A 17,130-nucleotide genomic window follows, 5' to 3' on the forward strand; every position below is an offset into this window, starting at 1 on the left:
TACAAGAGTGGCTGCTAAAAACACACTGGATTTTGAACCAGAAACCTGAAATGCGTGTACTCCTCTCTGTGTGGAAGACTGAATGTGCGGGTGGAAATCCATTGAAGTTAAAAATGGAACATGCCTTGGCGCCGTCAATGGACTGAAGAACCGATCGTGGGGTTCGAGTGTCTGCTACTGGTGAACCCTAATTCGCAAATCTCTGCAATCTCGTTTTCGCTCCCGCCCTGCGAAAAGCGAACAGATCCTCCTTCTTGTTCTAGAACGTAAACGAAGTTTGGGTTGGGAGGGGTTTTGTAAAGAAAAGTAAAGCTTTACCTTTTTCAAAAATGCTAATTTCATAGTGAAAAACAGTAAATACATTTTTTTATTTTCACATCACTAGTTAAGTAGCTATATAATGTTTTTGGTTCTTGGTTAGGTTGGAAAATATTTATAATAATGTAATTTTATGGTTGTTGTTTAAGTTTATTAGGTGTTATTAAAACAATAAATACATTTTTTTTATTTTCACATCACTAAAGAAGTAATTATATAATGTTTTTGGTTATTGGTTAGGTTATAAAATATTTATAATAATAATAATATAATTTTATGGTTGTTGTTTAAGTTTATTAGGTGTAATTTTTTTTAATTTCAATTTAATAATTTTTAAATGGAAAAATATGATTTTAATTTGGTTGTATTGAAAATATTTATATGTTTTTACATATAAGGTGGGTGCAAACAAAGGAGAATATATAGTAAGTCTATTTAATAGTTAATAACAAGTGTTAATTTCTTAAAATTATATGATAAATTTGAAAGGAGTAGGGTATGTATCTTTTTTCGGGTGAAATATATTAAAATTATTGTGTGAATGGGGTTGTAAGACCCTATATTTTCATCCTGGGAAAATATAGTCCTCTCTTAGCCACTTGCATAGTTTAGATTGTCATAAGCAAAGTAGGTACATTGCCTTAAGATGTAAACATTTCATTTTAAGCAGTGCCATAATGTGGTTTCAGCGAAGCATTAAAAGATGGAATGAGCATGCACATTTGGGATGCTAGTGTTATATTCAGCGTGAGGCATGATTGCACGTCTAAGAAGACTCTAACAAGGGTTGCAGAGGAGAGGTTGGGGGATTGTAGTCTCACTTAGAAGTGTATACAAGCAAGTTAAGCCCTATGAGAAGTTGTGAAACAAAATTAAGGGATTTGACAAGTTGCACGAAGGCAACTTAGTAGTGGTACTAAGTGAGCAATCCTTGATTAAACTTGATACTCTCTCCTTGGCACTACCACTTTGTAAGATGGAGAAGAAATGTGAAATAGATGTGCAACCCACTAAAGATGTTGGAGGTTGTTGTAATGTATATCGGTGGTTATGTCATGATGTGAAAGGAAGTGTTGGAACTTGGAAGGTGACCATTAGAGTAGAATTACCATGGAGTGCAAGGAGGTGCAAGGATCTGATAAGAAGGGAACTACACAAATCTAACAAGTAGGCCATATTGGGTTAGGATATTACTATTTTGGGACATCCAAAGTTGAAGGTGCATTTTATGGAGGTGCAGTCGAAGTGCTTGGGTGCGTGCCACAGCGTAAGGGTATCTAGGACTTTTAGTGTGTGTTAGTGGTGTTAGTGCATTGTGTTTGATCAACACTAGCTAGAATGTGTTCCATGAAGGAAAAAATCCCACAAATTTGGGATGACTTAACCATTTGGCATTTAAGGTGTGTTATGTCCTAGTTTTGAGGAGACAATTAGAACCATCTTAGAGTGTGATGGGTTGTGCCATGGACTTAGGTCCACTTATATGGGTTTAGGTGTAAAGGTACCGTGTGAGTTGAGGAAAATGATTACAATGATTACCTATATAAAGTGTTTATGATATAAGATTAATAAATTTTTGTTGGAGAATGGAAGAGGAGGATAAGAAAAGAGAGGCATTAAGGTTTGTTGTAAATCAATCAAAAGGAAGAATTAATATTATTAGCAAGATTGTTCAAGTTGTCTCTTCAATAGGAGTGAATTTTGGCTAGGACTAGGGAGTTAAGCATTGATTGGGTACTCTGGAAATCCAAGACCTAACATATCCAAGCTAGTCCATTAAATAGATTCATCTTGGGCAAGGGTTGTTAAGGCTAAGGTGCAAATATCCCCTCTGCTCAAACTATTTAACATCCAAAGTTGGATCTGATTCTTCAACTTGTCCTGACGATGAACCACACTGGTTGGTTCGAAACGCCTAAACAAATGATATATCTTTTGATTTACGCTGGAAAAAATTCTCATAAACTACACATTAAGAAAGTTTGGGCACTCCTATATGGATAAACATGCTTATTATCTTTCATGAGTTTCATCAAATATTTAACATATTATTCATCAACTTTATTTAGATATTCATCATCTCCAATTAACAAATATACATTAAGCAAGTTCATGCACTCTTATATCGATAACATGCTTATTATTTTTCATGAGTTTCATTAAAGATTTAACATATTATTCATCAACTTTGGATTTGGCGAGGATGAATTCTAGTATATTACCAAGTGTGTTTTTTTCAATTGTAGTTCTTACTTTCATGATTAATTTGGTTGTAATTTTTACTTCCACGATTAATTTAGTCTAAGTTCTCTAGGTAGTCATTAATGATCTATTCAGTGCTATGTGGGGGTTTTACTTTTCAACAAATATGAAGTATCTATGTTACATTGGGACCTAGTGATCTTGTTGAAAAACCCTAGCAAACATCTTTGAAACCATTTAATAGCACTAGTTGAACTTGAGATATCTCAAAAACTAAAAGGAACAAATAAGGGTTGCTTTGCCAATCCACTCATAACCTAATCCACTTTGGTGTACTTATATTCTCAAAGTGAATCAAATACCAAGAATGATCTATGTCTGCTAAAACCTATAATCACATTGTTTCCCTAATAGCAACTAAAAACTTCTATACCCAGTTGTTGAACTTTTGCAACCAATTATAAACCTTCAACAAGAAGTAGTTTTCTAACGAGAATTATTGCCATATCTTCCTTGGTTTTACGAGGAAAAAGAAATAAAATTTCATTTGTTATCAAAGGTAAACCAAATTCATTATTTGCATACCTCCAAACCTAGGGTTTCGTATCCAAAGTAGATCCTAACCACATCAATGAAGCAAACTTTGTTTTTATGTATCATCCAAACATTATGTACAATTACAGACTCACCTCTAATCCATTGTTTATAAAAATGTTGAATATTTTCATACATGATATACTGAACAGTTGGACAATGAAAATAGTTGTCATCGCTATTCTTCCATTTATATGCTTTTTGCAACTTATTTGAAAGAGCAATTTTGTCCCAACAATTAGACTTGTAGCATAAAGAACATGGTTAATACATATGATTAGACCAAAAACTAGTTACTACCAAAATTCAACCAAAAAAAATATTACTGCATAAAAATAGAATTAAAAACAAAAAATATAAAAACAAAAATTTCCCAAATTAAAAATAAATAAATGATAAACTTTTTTTTACCAAAATTTAGTGATTTTTTTGGTGCTAATACTAACATCACCATTACAACAAGATATTTTCTAGTGCTAATACTGCCATTACAACAAGATATAAGAGGGATATAATGCAAAAAGTTTAATAATAATATGTATGTAGAAGATGGTCTTCAGACTGGTGAATTCATGATAATCAATGGGACTACAGTCAAAATAATTGGATGTTATTTACTTTTTTACATAGATTGTCAAAATAATTGCATAAATCGGTTTTTTTTAACCAAAATTTAACAAAAACTTTGCTTGTGCTAACATTAGAACCACCATTACAACAAGATATCTTTCTAGTGTTGACAACACCATTATAGTAAGATACCTCAAGAGAGACAGAAAATCTAAAAAGTATGATAGTAATACGTATCCAGAAGATGGTATTGAAACTAGTAATTGTTCACGAATCCATAAGATTGTAAGGTCATTCTCATTATCATAATCATTGTCATCATCATCACATCCTTGTCATTGTTATTGCCATCATTACATTATCATCATAGTCACCATTCATGCCATCATCATCATCATTATGGACATTGTTTGCAATTGTTCATAATTGTAGATGTTGCAAGAAATATCATCAACCCAAAAAATGTGATCAGTGCTAGAAAAGGGTTGTTTAGGACACATTGATATACATAAGAGAAATAACAACTCTATTTTTGAGAGATGATCGATGATGATCATCATCACCACCATTATCATCGTCATTGTCATTTTTATCATCCCCATCATCATCATTAATGTAATTTCTATCGACATTGTTGTAATCATCATCATCATTCATGCCATTATAGTTTTTGATGATGACCTAGATGAAAATGATGATGATGACACCAAAGATAATGCTTATGATTATGACAATGACAACATCTAAAATTGGGAAGATTCGCCAACGTCATTAGCATCGTCATCATCATAATCATTGCCATCATCATCATTGTCATTGTAACCACTATCGTCTTTATCATCATAATCACAATTCATGTCATCGCCATCATCTTCATTTTCATCATTGTCAATATTATTGACATTGTCATCAATTGTTCATAATTGTCAATGCCATAAGGAATATCATCAATGCAGAAAATATGATGAGTGTTGGAAAAGGGATGCAAAAGCGAACATAGAAATGGGGGCAACAATAGAAGTAAAATTGGATGAAAAGTGGATACAACATAAGTAGATGCACAACAACATGAAAAACCTGACACAAAAGTGGATGCAAAAGTAGATGCAGTTGTCAATGCAAACTTGGATGCAAACATGAAGGCAAAAGTGGAAGCAAACATGGGTCCAATGGTAGGTGTAAAACTTGGCACAAATTGTGGTGAAACAAATGTGGATGCAACAACGGACACAAAAGCAGATGCAAAAATGGATGAAACAAAAGTGGATGCAATAGGGGATGCAAACGTGGAAGCAAATGTGGTTGCAATGGTAGGCGCAAGATATGGTGCAACAAAAATGGATGTAACAATAGACAAAAAATATGCAAAATAAGATGCAAAAATGGATGTAAAAGTGGAAGCAAACATTGATGCAACAGGCAAAACAAAATTGGATGCAAAAAATGGATACAATGTAAGTAGATGCCAAAAGTAGATACAAAACGAGATGCAAAACCCAATGCATAAACCTGACACAAAAGTGGATGCAAAAATAGATGCAATATTTGATGCAAAAGAGGATGTGAACATGGATGCAAAATTGGAAGCAAACGTGGATACAACAGTGAGTGCAAAACATGGTGCAAATTGTGGCATAACAAAAGTGGATGTAATGATAGATGCAAAAAAAGAATCAAAGTATGATGCAAATGAAGATGTAAAAAGGGATGCAAAAAGTGAAATTTAAAATGGGTGCAACAGTGGATGCAAAATTGTGTGCAAAAGTGGATGCAATAGAAGTCGATGCAAAAGTATATGCAAAACGAGACACAAAACCCGATGCAAATCCTGGTCCAAAATTGGATACAAAAAGGGATGCAAAAATAGATGTAGTAGTTGATGAAAACCTAGACGCAAATGAGGATGCAAACATGGATGCAAAATTATAATCAAAAGTGGGTGCAAAAGGAGGTGCCAAACTAGGCGCTAATTGTGGCACAAAAATATTAGATGCAATAGTGGGTACAATAATAGATGCAAAAGAGGATGTAAATATGGATGCCAAACAAGATGGAAAAGTGGATGCAACAAAAGTAGATGCAAAATTATATGCAAAACTAGACACAAAACTCGATGTAAAACTTGGCGCAAAAGGGATGCACAAATGGATGAAAATATGGATGCAAAAAATGATTTAAAAAAGGATGCAAAAAAGGATGCAAAAGTCGATGCAAAAGTCGATGCAAGTGTAGGTGCAAAAAGTGGATGCAAATGAGGATGCAAAAGTATGTCAAACAAAATTAGGTGCCAAACTTGATGCAAAACCTGGAACAAAACCTGGTGTAAAGGATGACACAAAACTTGGCATAAAATTTGGTGCAAAACATGGTGCAAAACCTATTGCAATACTTGGTGCTAAACTTGGTGTAAGATTTGGTGCAAAAACTTGATGCAAATTTTGTGTCAAGTTTTGCACCATATTTGATAAATGGATGCAAATAGCACCAAAAATGGGCTCTAGATGCAAAAAAAGAAGTAAAAAGGGACGCTAATCGCTGGTTTTGTTGTAGTGTGTTGGAAATACTACATGCACTAAAGCAATATCAACATTAAAGGCCCATTACTTTTGAAAGTCGTCCAATCAGAGGAAAGTATTTAGACAAACTTATTTATGAGAAGGAGATGTTGGCAATACTACATGCACTAAAGCAATATCGACATTACTTAATGGGAAGACCTTCAAGGTAAACATAGATCATGATAGTCTTAAATACATTTTGGAACAAATATTATCTTCATAAGAGCACCAAAAATGGCCGACAAAGATGTTGGGTTATGACTTTGAAATCATTTACAAAAAAGGGAAGAAAAATGTTATTGCAGATGCACTCTCAAGAAAGGATGAGGATGTGGAATCATTGCTTTGTGCTATTTTTGTTATCCAAACTGAGTGGATAACTGAAGCAAGGGATGAATGGAGGAATGATGAAGGCATGTGGTAACACATTCAAAAGTTGTAGCAAGATCCAAGTACATCTGATACATTTAGCTAGAAAAATGATTCTTTATGGTACAAATATCGCTTATATCTTTCTAAGAATTCCCAACTCAAAGAAGAAAATATTTTGGAGTTGCACAACTCTCTCTTAGGAGGGCACTTAGGATATTTAAAAACTTACCATAGGGTCAAGAAGTAATGTTTTTAGGATGGCCTTAAATCTGATATTCAAATATTTGTGGCAGAATGTTTGGTTTTCCAACAAAATAAAGTTGAGTCAGTTAAGATCCCAGGTCTACTACAACCTTTATCCATTCCAAGTTAGTGTTGGGAAGAGGTCCCAATGGATTTTATCACAAGTTTATCGAAGTATGAAGGAAATAGTGTCATCATGGTGGTAGTTGATAGACTTTCCAAGTATGCACACTTTTTTGCATTATCTTATCCTTTTAATGCTAGTGCAGTTGCTTCTACATTTATGGAAACAATTCAAAACCTTCATGGAAATCCAAAGAATATAGTAAATGAAAAAGTTCCTATTTTCACTCGAAATTTTTTGACAGAGCTATTTTCTTGTCTTGATACTCAATTAGCTCATAGATCGTATTATCATCCTTAATCTAACAAGAAAACTAAGATAGTGAAAAAATGTTTGGAACGATATCTTCGTTGCTTTGGAAGTATATCTTCGTTGCTTTTTATCTCACAAAGAAGCACAATGGGTCAAGTGGTTACCTCTACCTAAATGGTGGTATAACACCTCCTTTCATACTACAGAAACAATGACCCCATTTATGGATTTTTATGGATATCATCCACCATCCATCACATCATGTTTAAGTGAAAATTTTAAGGTTCAAGCAATGGAATATGCATAAACTAAAATTTTTCCAACTCTTAAAGGATAACCTCACTCTTGCACAAAATTATATGAAATAATAGGCAGATCAACATCGCAGTGAAAGAAGTTTTGATGTAGGTGACTGGGTATTTTTATGGCTACAACCACACAAACAAATGCCTCTCAAAACAAGCTAAGAAGGATAATAAATTATCACCCAAGTACTACAGTCCTTACAAGGTTTTGTAAAAGATTGGTACTATGGCATACAAATTGGAGTTTCATGAATTTTCCCGAGTACACCCATTTTTTCATATTTCATGCTTAAAGAAGGTTATGGGTGACAAGCTTCTAGTTCAAACATTGTTTCAAGAACTTCATGAAGAAGGAAAAATCATATTTGAGACTAAAGTTTTCACAGAAATAAGAAGCGGACAACTATGAAATCAATCAATTTCTGAGTTCTCATTAAGTGAAAGAATTTACCCACTCAAGATTTCTCATGGGAGGATGAGAATTTTATACAGAATCATCTAGAACTACTCAAGTGTTGAGGACAACACTTTTTGGTAGGAGAGGGGTATAATATGTCTGTATAATACTAGTCTATCCCCCTTATCTTTATTGTTGTTCCCATGTAGCCCCCATATTGTTATTGTTGTATCCCATGGAAGCCCACTATTGTTATTGTTGTGCCCTTACATTATTATTGTTATGTAGGATCTGATTATATTGTGACCCCCTAGACCCCTATATATAAAAAGGAGGAATTTTCATTTGTATCATCCAAGAATTGTTCATTTATTTAATGTAAAAGAGGTTTTCCCCTTGAAGAGGGTAATTTTTAAGTTGTTGATTTATCTATCTTTTAGTTGGTTGCAAAGCAACCTCTAAATGGCCTACTCAGTTGTTGTGACCCCAACTCTAATAGTCTATAGTGCACATGAAAAATTGAAATATCAACTAATTATTAGTTTTTTCTCTCTCAGCACAAAGAAAGGAGTGGAATCTTCAGGGGCTCTTTAAATCCCCCTTTACACTATGATGATGTATCCCATAGCGCAATATTGCATGGTTTCAAGCATATGAATATGGATTATAAGCTACGGTGACACTCACTCTATTAGGCAGAGTAGACCGCACTTCCTTAAATAATATAAATAAATGCACTAGAACTAGACAAATCTTCTTCTCAACCCTATCTAGAATGAGTTAATCTCTTTTGGTCAGGAATGAAGCATGTATTTGAACAAGGGATAATACATAATAATATAATTATATTTATTGGAATAATATATTTACAAAGGAAGTGCAATGGCTCAATCCTTGGGCTCTCTTTCTCATCTACTAAATTTTTTGTACATATATAATTCTTATAGATGGAGAAAATATCTCTCTAGGACAAAGAAACTAGACGTCTATCCAAAACTACTCAACACCTAAGCTAGACACTTGTAAGTATTTACAAATACTGGCCTCAAATATCCTTGAAAATGACAACCCAAATTCCTCTAGAATCGAGACAATTGCCTATTATAAATCCATCTAACTAAAATGATAAAATAAAACCTTATCTAAAATTTCCATATCCCCTTTCAGGGCCTTTAAAACTCTTGGACAATATGTTGAATCGTTTACAGTCGTGAACAAAGTGCTTTTTTTGTGTATATGCATAGTTTCCTTGTTGTTCAAACTCTAGTTTCATTCTTCCAAGATCCCACACATAATTTTGAACCATGCCACTCACTTTGTTGGGAAAATCTTGAACATTCAGTTGCATTTTTGTAACGCCCCCCTCCCACATATACCTAAGTAACTGGCCAACCGGGGTAAGCATGTGACGCGAAGTTACTATAATATGATTCAAATCCCTATGTGTCAGTTAAGGAAGTGGAACTTATGGAAAACCACAACATAGACCTTCTATACCTGCTACGGGACTCCCTAAATCCTTCCTATTCATCCCCATGACAAGTCCATGGGTCCCACTAAGTTTTAGACCATTAAACCCATGGACATTCACTTGATATGGATAAGGGTGCATCTAGGAGGCTCCAGAAATTCACACAATAAGTTATCCATGCATCTGGGGACTTTTCTCCTCATGCCTATGCCTAAAACTCTAGGATTTGTGCTACTTTTCAAAGCCAGAATCTAGGTCACTATGTAAAACCCCCTGTATATTTCAGAATCCATAAATTAGATAATGAAAAGACTTAAAAATCAAAAACTAACTTCAAGACTAGAGCTTACCATCCCCAACTGGGACTTCCATTCTATCAAACTCTTGGCATCAATGCAAACTATAGGAAATGAATACAAGATAGAGCATAAATTATTGATACCTCATATGACACTTGACAAGAAGGATCGCCACCCTCTTCTCCTAATTGTTTTGACATTAATTTGGTCTTGCATCCATTATCCTTTCAGTTACAAGTAAATACTTGATATAACAATAATTATAACTAGTCACATAACCATGCTTATAACCAACATTAAAACATGTAAATGACAATGAGATAACAGCCATGAAGGCCATATAACAACAAGTACAAACTAAAGAGAACTTAACTTTTATTAAACATAGGCAAGAGCCAACCAGGTTTGGGAATTCCGTGTACCACCTAACCATAGACATGACTAAACCAAATCATTTTTTCAACTAGTCACCCTGATGCCATATTCCAATCATGAATGTGGGATATCATGTATAAACCAATCCAAAACACAGTGAAGGGAATCCAAAGGTTAAACCACCTCCATCCTCACCAAATCGTGATATCACCAAAACTAAAACTGAGATCAGAAATTAAAACTAAGCTTGGAATGCATCTGGACTCCATCACTATCCTTGAGGAATTTTCCATCTCCTTGACTCTCAAGCTATAATGAAATCCACATGAGAGCACTAAGCCCTAAATCAAGACATCACCCTGATGCTTTGTTGTGTATCCCACCAAAACCCGTCAAGGGATTCCTAGGCCTATGGGAATTTTCCTGAGACCACCTCCACCTTGGATTTTGAAACCATTCGGTAATTCCAAAGCTAAAAAGAAAGAAACAATCCCATCACACCATGGATATTTGGAAAAAGTCAAGGTAAGGTTGGACACCACTGTCATAACCTGACAAAACCATGCCACCAACAACAAGAGAACCATATACCAACATCCAAAGCCATCCATATCAAAACTAGCTAGGAAATCACACATGAAATATATTACCTATAAGTAATCATGTTGAAGCTACCTGATCCTCCTTCTCCTTGCTTTATCTTTGATTTCCTTTCCTTTCCTTGTCCTTCCTTTGCTTTCTTTTCCCTTCCTTGCTCTAAAGCTAGAATGCTCAAAGAAAAATCCAAGTGTCCAAGAGTGAGAGAGAGAGAGGATAATGAGAGAGCCCCAAAACTGAACCGACCGAAAAACCATGAAGTGATCCTAGAAAGAATTTTTATCAATGAGGCCTCTATTTTCTTCATTTTCCATTATTTTCCTTCAATTTCCTCCTCATGTGGAACCTATGACCTTTGACCTTCCTATTCTCCTATTTTCCTTTATTTTCATAAATAAATGTGTGAAAATACATTTTTTCCTTTTTAACGCCTTAGCCATTTCCTTTTCCAATTTCCCTTAGCCATAAACACATCCAGTGATGTCCACTAGGATATCTTTACCCAACATTAAGCTTGGAATAGGTGTCCCTTAACCGTGGTCTTATTTTGTCTTTATTAACATGTATTACATGAACTTCTAATGAGGGGCTATTACAGACCCCTTCCCGTTGGGGAACATCATCCTCGATGTCAAACCACACCCATACCTTAGCAAATTCGTTGGAAAGAAAACATATTTCCCATGGAGCTTTATAGCTTAGCTTGTTATAGTATTTATAATGAACGACCTACTCAAAAGAAAAACATCATGACAATATGACAAGATAATAACCATACCACTTATTGGAGCTTTATAACTCAACTCATGGAAGTATGTACATCCATATAAATATGTACATATACTAAAACATCAACAAAACATATGCCACACATATACCAAAAATCATACCAAAGCTACTTTGCCTCCACCAACAAACAATGATGCATGGCTTATATCTGCTCCACCATCTCCCATATAGCTTCTTGAGGCCCAAAGTGCTTCCACTACACTTTAACCTACTCTATGGATCTGTTCCTGAGCATGAGATGCTTCCGTTGCAACATGAACTGAGGCTTTGACTAGAATTATCCTTCTTACTCCACCTGCAATACATACCAATCAACAACATAATCAACAACCTTTATATACCTTTTAAGCAGAAACATGGAAAACAATATAGACTTTCACTATTGGGTGCAATGCAATTCGATAAGCCACTGGTCCAATCCTCTCAAAGATCTTAAAAGGCCCGCAATACCATGGTTCCAACTTGCCTCCTGATCTAATCCTGGAAGAGCTCTTCTTGGGCTTGATGTGCAAATACACATGCTCCCCAACCTACAACTCCTTCAATTCCTTGCACTGGTTTGCATAAATCTTTTATCTATCTTATGTTACCTTTAGGTTCTTCTTTATAACATGCATTTCATGTTCCATGCTTGCCAACATATCCGGTCCAATAAGTACCCTATTCACTGGATCACTCCAGTTGATGTGAGTATTACAACTCCACCCATAAAGTGCCTCGAAAGGAGTCATCCTCAGTGACTCATGATCACCATTGTTGTATGGAAACTCAACCAATGGAAGATACTCCTCCCATCTTCTCTACTGGTGCATCACATAAATCTTTATCATATCCTCCTAGATCCTCTTGACCCTCTTAGTGTGTCCATCTATCTACGGATGATAGGTTGTACTGAAGGCCAACTTTGTACCTAAACCTGCAAATAGGTCCTTCCAAAAATTGGAAGTGAACTTCGCATCCCTATGTGACACAATATTGTTCTAAACACCATGGAATATAACGATATCCCTAATGAAAACATGTGCCACATCACTAGTTGAATATGTAGTCTTCACTAGAATGAAGTGAGCTGCCTTGCTAAACCTAACAACCAAAACCGTAATAGAATCATGTTGTCTCACTATCCATAGAAGACCTGCAATGAAATCCATTGAAATGACCTCCCATTTACATTATGGAATTATAATAGGTTGTAGTAGACCACCTAGATGCTTACACTCTGCCTTTACCTACTAACAATCCAAGCATCTAGCCATGAACTCTGCCACTTCCTTCCTTAAATTCAGCCAATAGTAAAATTTCTTTAGCACTGTCAATTTCTTCTGATATCTTGGGTGACCTAAGTATGGATTGATGTGAAACTCCCTCCAGATAAGATTCTTGAGCTTAGTGCAATCTGACACATAGATCATGTCCCTAGATCTCACCAAACCATCTACCAAGAGATGCTAATCGACATCTTGATCACCTATACCTATACTTGTACATATTCCTATACCTATACCTTTACCTGTACATGTACATGTACCTATACCTATACCTGTACATGTACATGTACCTTTACTCTGATGTAACATGGAATAATCTCCATATATCTGTCATCCCGCTATCATACTTCCAAGATCCTATCCTATAAATCTTTCCCATAAGATCGCATAGCTACTATATGAATCACATATCCCTTCTTGCTTATAGCATATGTAACCCAGTTCCCCTTTCCCTTAATGTATTTTATCTCAAATTCAAACTCACTAAGGGTCAGAAACCATCTAGCTTGTCTGAATTTAGATTCAGGTCATGAACCAAGTATCTCAACCCACTATGGTTTCTCATCAATAAAAATCTCTTGCCAAGAAGATAATGACTCCACATCTTCAAAGCATGAATAATAGTTGCCAACTTAGGATCGTGAGTCATGTAGTTCTTCTCATGCTCATTCAACTTCCCAGATTCATAGCACAACACCTATCACTCATGAATAAGAACCCACCAATTCCTCTTTTACATGCATCTGTACACACTACAAACTCTTTATCTGGATCTACAATATTAAGGATTGGAGCATTGTTCAACAACTGCTTGAGCTGATCAAAACTAACTGCACATTCTTCTGACCATTTAAAATTTTTACTATTCATGTGCAAGGATTTCATAAGATATGCAATGCATGAGAAGTTCATGATGAACCTCCTATAGTAACCTACCAATCCCATGAATTATCTTACCTCATCCACATTCTTAGGTTTTCCCAATCCATGAAGGCTCCTATCTTTTTTGGATCTACTACTATGATTTCCTTGTAAACAACATGTCCCAAGTAATGCATATTTGTCTTAAATAAGCTGCACTTGCTAAGCTTGGCATACAACTAATGCTTTCTTAGAAATATCAACATTATTGCTACATGCTCAGCATGTTCTTCTTCATTCTTGGAGTATATCAAGATGTCATCAATGAATACAGTAACAATCTGTCCAAATAAGGATGCAACACATTATTCATCAAACACATAAATGTAGCTAGGGCATTAGTCAAACTGAATGGAACTACATCAAACTCATAATGCCCATACCTAGTCTTGAAGGCAGTCTTGTAGATATCCTGTTCCTTGGTTCATACATGATGGTATCCCAATTTGAAGTCAACCTTAGATAACACTACTACTCCATTCAACATATCAAACAAATCATCAATCCTTAGGAATGGGTAGCCATTCTTGATCTCCATCTTGTTCAATTTCTTATAATGAATGCACAATCTGAGAGTACCATCTTTCTTCTTTACAAACAACACTAGTGCACCCCAAGGTGATAGACTTGGTTTATTGTATCCCTTTTCAAGCATATCCATTAACTGCAATTTTAACTCTACTAGCTCTGGGTTACTCATCATGTAAGGTGCCTTTGATGGTGGTGTTGCCCCTGGGACCAAACCAATAGATAAATCTACTTCCTTGTGAGGATATAACTCTAGAATCTTTGTTGGGAACACATTGAGATATTGTTGCAATATGGGATACCGCTTGATGATTTATGCATCCTGAACATCTTTACCCATGTGACTAGATATATTCACTGCAAACATCACACAACCTTTTCTACAACTATGCTTAGCATGCATAATGGTAACCATCCCCATTGATGTAGGCTTCTTCTTTCCCTACAAAACTCTCTTTTCTCCATTATCATCCAAGAACTCAATGGAATTGTTGGAGCAATCAAATTTGGTCCTACAAAGGTACAACCAATCCATACCCAAAATCATTCTATACGATCCAAATTCCAGTACATTCAATGTGTTGTTGTGGGCATACCATTTAACTCAAATTCATAAGCTCTTACCCAATGGTGAACTGTCTTCGTTGTACCTATAGCCAACTGTACCAACCAATATTATGCAAGAACTTCTTTTCTCAAAACACACTTATCCACCAGGTCAGGATTAATATAACTATAATTAAATCCATGATAAATTAAAATAGAAACAACTTGATCACAAAGCTTACCATCCATCTCAATGGTAGATGCCTGATGATTCGCCTGCCAGTTGTCCACAACTATATATATTTGAGGAATGATATGACCAACATCCACAATTGTATGTACCTCTTGGGCACTATAGATCTTGGGTCTACCACTGTGATATTGTGGACAACCCCTCTTACGATGATCCTTGCTACATATCCAACACTATGAAAGTGCTCTACCATCGCCTCTAGTCTGCTACTCTCCATGTCCCTTCTCAACTGGATTGACCTTCTTGTAAGGGAACACAATTTCTTTCTCACCTACATCTTGAGGTCTTCCCTACTTTTGTGGCCATTTTCCTTTAACTTTCTCATTTCCTTTCAAGTAATGCTTAGGATCAAATTTACGCTTCGACTGCTCATAACATTGTTTCAGGTTTCAGATAGCCTCCTACAATAATCTAGGCTCATCGAACTCAATGTGGTCCCTGCATATTATTGACAGTCCACTGGTGAATCTTTGAACCTTGGCCTTCTCCTCCTTGAAGTAAGGCACATATATCAATAACTCCATGAACCTGCTAGTATACTCATTATCTGTTATGGAACCCATCTACAACTCATAAAACTCCTTAGATTTGTCAGCATAATACCTCTTATATAGATGCTTCTTCTTGAATAGCCTCTCAAACTCATTCCAAGTCAATTCATCCTCTCGAATACCTTTAACATTCTTCACATCCTCCCACCATATATTTTCTTTCCCATGAAGACTGAAAGTCGCTATCTTTGCTTCCGTGTTCTCTATATAGTTATGCAATCAGAATAATTTATTCAACCCAAGCAACCATGCCTCAACATCTTCTAACTTCTTCATCCCCCCATCGAATTTAGGCATCTTGACTTTCTTAAAATCCTCTAGAAAATATCCCTTGTCACTCCTCACATAATGGTTGATAATGATGATGATCATAATGCTTGTCAAAACCAATACTAGAATAGTACATGTGTCTATCACTGCTCCTATCTGGAGTGTCCAAGAACCTACCATCCTTGATTGTGTCCTCTCTACCTGACCTGTAATCACCATGAGACCTGCTACCACATGCCCCATTAGTTTTTTCCTCTTGCTCATGGATGATCCGAAGTATTCCCTGTCACTGCAATTTTGACAAACTATGAAGTATCACTGCATTTTCCTCAACTTCTTTCTCTTGTGCCTCTATGATTCTGTCATTTTTTGCCTTACAACTCCTTATTTCTTCCTTTAATCTTCTCAGTGTGTCTTCCAAGTCATAAGAGTGCCCAATGCCATGCATCTAATCTAATTCATAGGGAGAGTCTCAAGAACCATAGTCTACCATCTTACTAGTCATCTTTTATATTCAACCTATAATTAATATCATGTCAGGTAAACCAAATCACAACGAACCAACATGCCTTAGCATAATTCAGGGAGTATACATCATCTGTTCAATCAACAAATGAACATAATACATGTATAACATAATCGTGACATCATATATAAATATAACACATAAAAATATAGTCATATAACCATCATTCTAGCTAGAGTCTAGTCGTCGATGCATGACCATATCAACTACACATACCATTACCTCAGTCATGACAACAACCACCACATCATTGTACACTTGAACACATGTGAATACTAACGTGTACAAACAATGCCTAATAAACCATACAGTCATGATGACACACTCCATAACAATGCCATCAACTTCCCATGGCCACCTTAGTACAACCATAACCCATATCATACAAATACAACAAGTACACGGTCTTACAACACAAGAAACACATATGAAACCGAAATGAATTCATGACCAACACACAACCAATCTAGTCCAAGGGGTGAATCGTGCTCTGATACCACTTTGTAACACCATCCTACCACATCTACCGATGTAACTAGACAACCGAGGTAAATAGGTGATGTGAAGTTACTATGATATGATTTAACTCCCTATGTGTCAGTTTAGAAAGTGGAATCGACGAAAACCCACAACACAAATCTTCTATACCTAATATAGGACTCTGAGAAGCCTTCCCACTCATCCCCATGAAAATGTTTTGGGTCTCATTGAGTTTAAGACCATTAAACCCTTGGAAGCTCCCTTGATATGGATAAGGTTTTGTTTGGGAGGCTCCAGACACTCGTACAACAAAGCATGCAT

This window comes from Pinus tabuliformis, chromosome 2_1 (assembly GCF_031772625.1).
Source record: "Pinus tabuliformis cultivar Carrire ecotype Pingquan chromosome 2_1, CPIR1, whole genome shotgun sequence".
NCBI lineage: Eukaryota > Viridiplantae > Streptophyta > Pinopsida > Pinales > Pinaceae > Pinus > Pinus tabuliformis.